Below are 11,490 nucleotides of genomic sequence, written 5' to 3'. Positions count from 1 at the left end.
TGAGAATAAAGATGTGTATAGGAATAAAGGACTTATTTTACATAAGTTAAAATTGTTTTGGCTAATTTGGCATAGACAAATAAAAATTACTTTAAAATGTTCCAAATTTGTTTCCCAATATTAATCACACTTTTTGCTGTGGGTTGAAGGGGATTAGGGAATGGGAGATACATTAAGAGCTGTTATTGAAGTCTTGAACGATGATGAGCTTCTAATTAAGAAAGTGCATTTATGTTGTTAATTGTAAATATTTCAGTTAGTGAATTTAGAGTTTGAAACATAATTTACTTTTAATGAAATAAAAAAGAGCTGCATTAAAGATGGATACCATTAAAAACTTCCAGAACTCCCATTTGAAATTGTTTATAAACTGTTAGCTTAAAAGCAAAATGAATTTATTTTAAAAATTGGCAATATGTTTTGAACGCTACATTATAATAAAGTTCTCACTGTATTACATTAAAGTCAAAGAATAGAAACTGAGTGCTAGAATTCTCCCACATTTTTAAGCAAATGACAATATAGGTAATTTTAGAACTTTATCATTTACTAATGACTGAATTCAACACAGATTTAACATCCAGTTATATTATGTTAAGCATGTTTCTAAAGCTTCTTTTAAAATATATTTTTATTCTTAGATATTTTCATATCTCAGATAATGGCTATGTTTCCAGCACCTCCAAAGTTACTTTTTTATACTATGAAAATTTCTATTTCAAATAAATTGAAATAAGTGTATAATAAAGGAGAGAATTGGACAGATAATTCAAAAATTATTTGTGCATCAATGTTGGTGGTTACCTTATTAGTTTACCTTGGTAGTTTGAGTGAGGTTAAACACATTTATAATTTTAAATAAAATATTTTTTGTATTATAAATATTTATTGAAATGTATTAGACAGGAGAAAGAATAGTATATCATAAATCAGTTTGTAAAATTAATTCGTGAAGAATTATATAAAGAAAAAATCAACACTTGCCAGCTTCATTTTTAATAAATTTCAGGTGAGTAATATCTTCTATACTTCTGAATTATTTTAAAAAATCTCTTTAGTTTAATTATTTGAAAATTTTAAAACAGGCATAGTAAAATATTTTCTTTTGTTTCATAGCCATTACTTTTTGAGTATACAGCTAAAACTTAATTTTTTCTTTATAAGCATAAATATGGCTTCATTGTAACTTAAACACTTAATGAAAGAGTCACAGTAAGAAGAAACGTCACCTGTATATATAGGATAGCTGTCTCGATCCCTGTAAAACGATCCTGTGTCTTGGATCATCTTTCATGTTACAAACACTTCAATTGGAATTATTTTGAAGTGAATTATCCTCTAACCAAATAAATAAGAATAAATACCTTCTGTAGGGTGATGGCATGATTTTCTTAAAAGTAGGAAATGAACTACATATTTCTTTAATGATATAAAAAACCTTACTATTCTAAAACTAGGAAAATTAAATTTATATGCATAGTTTCTAAGTTTCCAAATGATGTATAACTGATAATTCCACAAGTTAATACATTTTGTTTTCAAGGTTAGAGTGTGATATTTGAAGTTAGTTGGTCTTAGTGGGTATGGTGGGAAATCATATTTCTGAGTACCAGATAAACTGATACAATGTCTTTTGACATTTTCTAGCACATTTTTGGATTGGTGGTCACCTTTTATTTAAATGTTTTTGAGGGGAAAATAATTTTGGCTATAAGCATATGACTCTCTGGGAATTAAAGCCTACATTTGTTCAGGTATAAAATTACTTCCTAAAGAAAATTCTATGCTGGAGTACATCCATCTGTGCAGAGGTGCCAATCCAATATTCTTTGGCCATTCGTTCCATTAAGAACTTCAATTTTTCAGTGGACATTTCGCCATCCAGCTGAAAGACTTTATTTCCCAGCATCACTTGCACAGAGACATAATCAATGACTATGTTTTGGCCATTAAGATGTCACTGAAAGCATTTTGTGTCTACACTACAGTCATGTGCTGCATGAGGATGTTTCAGTCAACTAGGGAACACATATATGATGGTGGGCTAGTAAGATTATAATGCACATATATGGAAACCTGATTTATGGCGCTTGATATTGGCATTGCAGATGAAGTAGGGAAAATAATGGTGCTGGGACATCTTATTTCTATGTAGATATAGATCTAAATATAGATATAGATATAGATATGGATACCATCTAGGTTTGTGTAAGTACACTCTATGATGTTTGTGTAACACCCAAATCACTTAAAGATGCATTTCTCAAAACTCTTCTCTACTGTTAAGGAATGGGTGACTGTATCTGCTTCTTGGATTCTGTCCTATTCCTTCCCAGGAACCAAAGTGCATACAATTATGACTGGAAAATGAACACTTATCTTGCAGCATGGGGCAGGACAATAAAGATGGTTAGAACAGCAAGAGGAGAGGAAGCTGGGACCCTGAAGAATATGGAGCTGCCACACCAGAACTGGACTGTCTTCTCAGAGTTTTTTCTTAGCTAAGAAAGAAATAAACTACTACCTTATTTAACTAATTTATTGTATTGTTGTTGCTGTATGCAGATGAACTTAATGTTTACTGATACTATACTTTTCTGCTCCAGATTTCTGTTGTGGTGAGGAAAGACTGGTGTCTTCCGGTGTATATATAACTATAAAGCTTCATGAAAGACATAAAGGATTTTCATAAAATAAGGCATATATGGATTTCTCTATATGCCAGTGTTTTAATAGGTATTTTAAAACCTGACGGCTTTATTCTTTGAGCTATCTTTGAACTGTGGTGCTTGTCATAAACCCAACTGAATCTTTCATATCCATGTTCAACTAGCATGTGTTAAATGCCCATTAAGTGTTAGTCACTTTCTGATTTGCCAAACCTTTATATTCTTCACAATACCCCTGCAGGGTATGTAATATAATTCCAGCTTTACAATGAATAAGAAGCTCCAAAGGGATCTAACATATGTCAGGTGTTTCCTGGTGAGTGATGGAGCCCCTTGGAACAAGTTGGAATGTGTTACTTCTGCAAGACCAGAAAGGCGATCATTCAACTTTTTTTGAGCTTTCAGAAATACAGACATGAATATCACATGATGAAAATCATTTCATTCATATTTTTTCAAAGTTCTTACACATATTTTACTGAAACAAACCAATCTATAACTCTCAAACACCAGCTTGTTTTATTCTTCAGGGTCATATAAAGCATTTAATTCCAATTTCTGATGAAGTCATTTTAAATATGTGAGTACAACTACCATGTCCCCTTATAAATCTTTTCCGCCCGGGTGCAATATCTCTAGTTGCTTCACCATTGATCATATTATATTTGAACTTCTCATTCTTCCACTTTTCATGATGTAGACTAAAGTCATATTGGTTTTATTGCTGCTGACTGAATTGTATGTTGACTTCATCAATTAACATTTACTTTTTTTTTTTTTTTCTTGAGACAGAGTCTTGCTCTGTTGCTCAGGCTGGAGTTTAATGTTGCAAACACTGCTCGCTGCAACCTCTGCCTCCCAGGTTCAAGTTATTCTCCTGCCTCAGCCTCCTGAGTAGCTGGGATTACAGGCATCTGCCACTATGCCTGCTTAATTTTCTTTTTTTTTTTTTTTTTGAGATAGAGTCTTGCTCTGTCGCCCCGACTGGAGTGCAGTGGCCCGATCTCGGCTCACTGCAAGCGCCGCCTCCCGGGTTCACACCATTCTCCTGCCTCAGCCTCCCGAGTAGCTGGGACTACAGGTGCCCGCCACCATGCCCGGCTAATTTTTTGTATTTTTGTAGAGACAGGGTTTCACCGTATTAGCCAGGATGGTCTCAATCTCCTGACCTCATGATCCACCTGCCTCGGCCTCCCAAAGTTCTGGGATTACAGGAGTGAGCCACCGCACACGCCCTAATTTTTGTATTTTAAATATAGACAGGGCTTCACCATATTGGTCAGGCTGGTCTTGAACCCCTGACCTCAGGTAATCCATTTACCCTGGCCTCCCAAAGTGCTGGGATTATAGGCGTGAGCCACTGAGCCCAGCCAACATTTAACTTTTAAGTACTATATTCCATATAGGATGTCTATTAGTAAAAACATAATAAGATTTAACCCAAAAGACTAGCAAAAACAGTAAAAAGGACTCTATTAAAAGTGATTCAACAACCGCTGTCATGCTGCATAAAACACTTGAGAAAATAATGTGTCTATAGATGATTCTGTTTGAAATAATAGATCATTCGAATTTGAATATGGTAGAACTCATTAAGGAGGTAAAACTGTTTAAAGCCCTATCTGTTTAAAGCCCTGCTTTGTTACCTCCCAGGTGCCAAGTGTCTCTGCTCAAAATGACTTGCAGAAAACAAGTAATTTTCCAACTTTTGGCAAATTTTACACTGCTGTGTTGTATTATTTGAATTTGTATTTTAATGCATCCTTTCCTCAAAATATTTTATGTTAACCTTCACTCTTTCCAACAATGATTGGGTACATAGAAGCCACTAGCTGTCTCCCATTCTCTATGGCAGTGGTGCCCAACTCATTTGGCACCAGGGACTGGCTTCATGGAAGAGAATATTTCCATGGACTGAGGCAGGGGAGATGGTTTCAGGATGAAACGGTTCCACCTCAGATCATCAGGCATTAATTAGTTAGATTCTAGTAAGGAGCACGCAACCTAGATCCCTTGTCTGTGCAGTTCACAATAGGGTTTGCGATCCTATGAGAATCTAAAGTCCCCACTGATCCGACAGGAGGCGGAGTTCAGGTGGTAACACTGGCTCATCTGCAGCTCACCTCTGGCTGTGTGGCCAGATTCTTAACAGGCCATGGTACCCATGCCTGCCTGAGCGCTGGGGACCCTTGCTCTGTGGAATCTGATGTGATATAAATAAATAAAGAAACAAATACAGAAAGCACCGATGACATATGGTACTACAAAGTTTTGTCCATCCAGCTTAGTGTGTTCATGTTGTGAATTCATCTAAGAACTGTGTTTCTCTATTCACAGTGTGCACCTTATTTATATGTAAAGCTCAACTCAGGACAATCTTCTCCTGTGAGGTCATCCCTCTGCTTCTAGTTTTCATAAATCACTTTCAGCTCTCGGTCCTATAGCTCCGGTAGTTAGAACAACATAACAGTCTGCAGCTTATTGTATTTTTTTTTCTTGTAATATTATCTGTTCTTATTTCACCTAGTCATTAGAGCCTGACATTTGGAAGTTCTTCTAGACTAACTCTCTCTGACTTCTTCCTGCTGCTCTTTTTTCTCACCCTGGGCAATCATTCATTAAGTTCCTTGAAGATTCTACCCCACTCTACTCTGATGTGTACCTCCTCTGTTAGTTTTCCTCATTATTTCAACAGTGTCCTTGCCCTCACTTACCAGCCTCATTTATCCTTTTTTCACACTGCTAGCAATGTTAGATAGCTAGAGCAAAAATCTGATCACATCTCTTCCCTGCTTGAAGTCTTTCATGGGTATTCCTATCTGTTACCACAAACATCCAAATGAGTGTTACCATTGTTGCGCTCATTTCTCACACAACCCATGCTATACTGAACTATCCTGTAGTTTTTCCACTTACATGACGTGGTTCAGCACCTCCACGAGAAATGAAAGGAGTATTTGAACACTAGAATTATGAGAGAGATGTATGAAATATTTGACATTTTTATCTCATTTAACTTTTGCTCAACTTTAAGGGGAAGGTATAATCATTCTCCCCATTTCAAAAAGAAAAAAATTGGGCGTTTGAGAGGCTACATAAGCTGCCCAATGTGGCAAGAAGAATAAACAGACAAGGCTAAAATAAAATTCGCATATTTCTCCTCCACAGCTACGTCTTTATCCTCTATGCCTTTTTGATGTTCCATAGGCTATCTTTCTGCCCAGAATTTCTTCTTCCTCACCTCTTTGCTGTCGAATAAACTACAGTTACTCTTTTTAACTCAGCTAAAATGTCATCTTTTTTTGTAAAGCTTTCCCAAGAATCTCTCCTTCCACTTCAGCAGGTTAAAAACTTCAAACTAAAATAACAAAACAAAACAAAAAGCTTCAAATTTTGGACTTAAAATACCTGGTATCTACCTTTTCTGTAAGATGTATTATGTTATACTATAATTATCTATTTAGGCATATTTTCCTCACCAGATTTAGTGCATGACTCACTTCCCTGTATTGTTTTGTTTTCTACATAAACTTACCACAGTGTATGCATCCAGAAATAGTTTGTGGTTAATTGATCAACGAGTGCTATATAATTTGACTTTAAAAATGCCCAAGAATCTAGAAGTGATATGCATAAATGATCTTAGTTAAATGGAGCTTTCCTATTATACATAGCTTCAAGCAGTGAATTTCAACTGTGAAGTTAAAACTTTTTATTGGAGAAAACAGAATCTCAGAGTATTAGTGATAAGTGCAGCTTGTGCAATTTAGTAGTATAATACAAGTTTGGGAAAATTTTCCTTTCCAAACACGAATTAGGGAATATAAAAGGTAAACACATGTTTTGACACGTTTATGTGTAACATAGTTCTCAATATGTATGCACTATCTTCTAAACGTATTGAAAGTGGCCATGGCTGGACCTGGGTCAGCCCACTGCCTCTGCCTCTGCTGCAGCTGGGCCCCAGTCAAATCCCTCTGGCCCGGGCTGACCTGGTCTGGCTCGCCCGGGCTCAGCAGCCGCGGAGCCGCAGCTACTGATGGAAATTATATTACATAGAGTATTTGGGTGACATCTGCCTAAGAGGTCTCCAAGAATTACAGAAAACAAAAATACGAATGCATTTGAGAAAGCGGTAGTTTTTGGGGGAGGGGGAAAAAGCAACTGCTTTTCTGCAACTTGGCTGGATGCTGAGATGTCTGTGGACATGAATAGCCAGGCATCTGACAGCAATGAAGAGCACTATGACTCAAATTGTGAGGAATTAGAAGAAGAAGAGGATGTAGACCCTGGGGACATAGAGGACTATTACCTGGGAGTAGCCACTGATGTGGAGCAGCAGGGTACTGATGCCTTTGATCCCGAGGAGTACCAGTTCACTTACTTGACCTACAAGAAATCTGAGGGTGCCCTGAATGAGCACATGACCAGCTTAGACTCTGTCCTAAAGGTATCTCATTCAGTTGCTAAACTTATATTAGTCAATTTCCATTGGCAAGTTTCAGAGAGATTGGACAGGTACAAGTCCAATTCTGCTCAACTGCTCATTGAGGCTTGAGTTCAGGCTAATCCATAAAACATGTTCCCACATCTCATCCCCCTCACCATTGTGCAGCGTGTATGCAGTTTGCACAAAAGAAAAACCTACTCTCCCTGCTCTGTCAACACCAGTTTTGCCGCAGCTGCTGGGAGCAGCACTGCTCAATTCTCGTCAAGGATGGTGTGGGTGTGGGAGTCTCTTGCATGGCTCAGGACTGTCCCATTCCATACACCAGAGGACTTTGTGTTTCCATTGCTTCCCAAGGAAAAACTGAGATAGAAATACAGGTTCTACCTCTTCAGGGGCTATGTGGAGAGTCATTACCAGCCCCAGCTGTGCCCTGGTGCAGACTGCCTCATGGTTATTCGGGTACAGGAGCCTAGAGCTCGCCGAATACAGTGCAATCAGTGCAATGAGGTCTTCTGTTCTAAGTGTCATCAAATATATCATGCACCCACAGACTGTGTCACAATCTGAAAATGGCTCATGAAGCGTGCAGACGACTCTGAAACAGTCAACTACATTAGTGCTCACATTAAAGACTGTCCCAAATGCAACATCTGCATTGAGAAGAATGGAGGCTGCAATCACATGCAGCGCTCCAAATATATACACGACTTCTGCTGGATGTATCCAGAAGACTGGAAGGCTCATGGCAGTGAATAATATGAGTGCAGTACTTACAAGGAGAATCCTGACATTGTGAACCAGTGCCAACAAGCCCAGGAGAGGGAAGCCCTCAAGAAGTACTTATTCTACTTGGAGAGGTGGGAAAACCACAACAGAAACTTGCAGCTAGAGGCACAGACATACCAGCAGATTCATGAGAAGATTCAGGAGAGGGTCATGAACAATCTGTGGACATGGATTTACTGGCAGTACCTACAGAATGCTGCCAAGCTCTTGGCCAAGTGTCAATACACCCTGCAATAACCAATCCATATGCATATTACATGGAGTCTGGATCCAGGAAGAAGCTGTCTGAATACCAGCAGGCTCAGCTGGAGGCTGAGATCGAAAACCTCTCATGGAAAGTGAAGCATGCAGACAGCAGTGACAGAGGGGACTTGGAGAAGCAGAAGCAGCAGAGGAGAACCCTGCTGAAGGATTTCCATTACACCTAAGTTGGGATGTGGATGTGCAGGGATGAGGAAGATAAGGTTGCAAGGTCTCCTGGCCACCTTACTACATGCTGCAGGCTCTGCCTTTCATGACCCCTGGCAACAGCCAGGGCCCCACTCCTGAGAGACACTGGCAACACCTCTTAGTTAATTTCTGTTTTCTTCTCTTTTCAAATTATGTTTCTACCAGGGTAGAGGCCATGTTGAACTGGCCTCTTTTCAGGACTTTTACTTCCCCCTGGATGGTTGTTGAGAGGGTGGGAAAGTGTTTTTTGGATGGCTATTAATACTATTAGATCATTACAACTTATGTAACTTTCAAAGTTTGTATAATTATACAAAAAAAGACAAACTATAGGATACCACAGAGCCGTTTTTGAAAATAAATTGGCGTTGGAGTGTAAGAAAAAGCCAAAAAGAAAAGAAAAAGAAAGTGGCCATGGCTATAAAAGAGTAAAAAATAGCAATATAAAGCTCAAGTACACTTGGCAGGGTATTAAGATCCCATAAAACAGGGCTACTTAAAAAATTACCAACCATTTCACAGAATCATACCACCAAAAGTATAAGGAATCTGGTCCTAATGAATCAAATTAATTGATCCCCTATTTATTTTTTTTTTCTTTTTTTTTTTTTTGAGACGGAGTCTTGCTCTGCCGCCCAGGCTGGAGTGCAGTGGCCGGCTCTCAGCTCACTGCAAGCTCCGCCTCCCGGGTTCACGCCATTCTCCTGTCTCAGCCTCCCGAGTAGCTGGGACTACAGGCGCCCGCCTCGTCGCCCGGCTAGTTTTTTGTATTTTTTTAGTAGAGACGGGGTTTCACCGTATTAGCCAGGATGGTCTCGATCTCCTGACCTCGTGATCCGCCCGTCTCGGCCTCCCAAAGTGCTGGGATTACAGGCTTGAGCCACCGCGCCCGGCCGATTCCCTATTTAATGAATGGTGTTGGGAAAACTGGCTAGCCATATGCAGAAAACTGAAACTGGACCCCTTCCTTACACCTTATACAAAAGTCAACTCAAGATGGATCAAAGACTTAAATCAACATAAACTTAGGACCATAAAAATCCAAGAAGAAAGCTTGGCCAATGCCATTCAGGACATAGGCATGGGGAAAGACTTGATGTCTAAAACACCAAAAGCAATGGCAACAAATATCAAAATTGACAAATGGGATCTAATTAAGCTAAAGAGCTTCTGCATAGCAAAAGCAACTGTCATCAGAGTGAACAGGAAACCTACAGAACGGGAGAAACTTTTTGCAATCTATTCATCTGACAAAGGGCTAATATCCAGAATCTACAAAGAACTTAAACAAATTTACAAGAAAGAAGCAAACTACTCCATCAAAAAATGGGCAGAAGATATGAACAGACACTTCTCAAAAGAAGACATTTATGCAGCCAACAGACATATGAAAAAATGCTCATCATCACTGGTCATCAGAGAAATGCAAATCAAAACCATCTCACATCAGTTAGAATGGCAATCATTAAAAAGTCAGGAAACAACAGGTGCTGGAGAGGTTGTGGAGAAATAGGAACACTTTCACACTGTTGGTGGGATTGTAAACTAGCTCAACCATTATGGAAAACAGTATGGCAATTCCTCAAGGATCTAGAACTAGAAGTACCGTATGACCCAGTCATCCCATTACTGGGTATATACCCAAAGGATTATAAGTCATGCTGCTATAAAGACACATGCACACGTATGTTCATTGCGGCACTATTCACAATAGCAAAGACTTGGAATCAACCCAAATATCCATCCGTGATAGACTGGATTAAGAAAATGTGGCACATATACACCATGGAATACTATGCAGCCATAAAAAAGGAAGAGTTTGTGTCCTTTGTAGGGACATGGATGCAGCTGGAAACCATCATTCTCAGCAAACTATCACAAGAACAGAAATCCAAACACCACATGTTCTCACTCATAGGTGGGAACTGAACAATGAGATCACTTGGACTCAGGAAGGGGAACATCACACACCAAGGCCTATTATGGGGAGGGGAGAGGGGGGAGGGATTGCATTGGGAGTAATACCTGATGTAAACAACGAGTTGATGGGTGCTGACAGGTTGATGGGTGCAGCACACCAACATGGCACGAGTATACATATGTAACAAACCTGCATGTTATGCACATGTACCCTAGAACTTATAGTATAATAATAAAAAAAATTAAAAAAAAAAAAAGCAAATCAAAACCACAATGAGATTCCATCTCACACCAGTTAGAATGGCGATCGTTAAAAAGTCAGGAAACAGATGCTGGAAAGATTGTGGAAAAATAGGAATGCTTTTACACTGTTGCTGGGAGTGTAAATTAGTTCAACCATTGTGGAAGACAGTGTGGTGATTCCTCAAGGAACTTGAACCAGAAATACCACTGGACCCAGCAATCTTATTACTGGGCGTATAACCAAAGGATTATCAATCATTCTACAATAAAGACACATGCACACGTGTGTTTATTGCAGCACTATTCACAATAGCAAAGACTTGGAACCAACCCAAATATCCATCCATGATAGATTGGATTAAGAAAATGTGGCACATATACACCATGGAATACTATGCAGCCATGAAAAGATGAGTTCATGTCCTTTGCAGGGACATGGGTGCATCTGGAAACCATCATTCTCGGCAAACTATCACAAGAAAAGAAAACCAAACACTGCATGTTCTCACTCATAAGTGGGAGTTGAACAAGGAGAACACATGGACACAGGGAGGGGAACATCACACACCAGGACCTGTGGGGGGTGGGGAGCTAGGGGAGAGGTAACATTAGGAGAAATACCTAATGTAAGTGAAGGGTTGATGGGTGCAGCAAACCACCATGGCACTTGTATACCTATGTAAAAAAAAAAAAAACAAAAAAAAAACGCACGTTCTGCACATGTAACCCAGAACTTGAAGTATAATAAAAAAAAAAAAAGGAAAAAGAAAGTGGCCATGGCTATAAAACAGTAAGAAATGCCAATAGAAAGCTCAAGTACACTTGGCAGGATATTAAGGTCCCATAAAACAGGACTAATTAAAAAATTACCAACCATTTCACAGAATCATGCCACCAAAACTATAAGGAATCTGGTCCTAGCAAATCAAATTGATTGGATAATATTCCCATTTTTCCTGGCCTATATGCTTA

At 38.9% G+C, this 11,490-nt stretch overlaps 1 pseudogene; it reads left to right on the top strand.

The window, feature by feature from the left end:
* Positions 1-6,864: 6,864 nt before the first annotated feature.
* LOC117063852 lies at positions 6,865-8,333 on the top strand (annotated as a pseudogene).
* Positions 8,334-11,490: the final 3,157 nt, after the last annotated feature.

The sequence above is a fragment of the Trachypithecus francoisi genome, unplaced genomic scaffold, assembly GCF_009764315.1.
Source record: "Trachypithecus francoisi isolate TF-2019V2 unplaced genomic scaffold, Tfra_2.0 Lachesis_group19, whole genome shotgun sequence".
Taxonomy (NCBI): domain Eukaryota; kingdom Metazoa; phylum Chordata; class Mammalia; order Primates; family Cercopithecidae; genus Trachypithecus; species Trachypithecus francoisi.
This window is presented reverse-complemented; position numbering and strand designations above follow the sequence as displayed.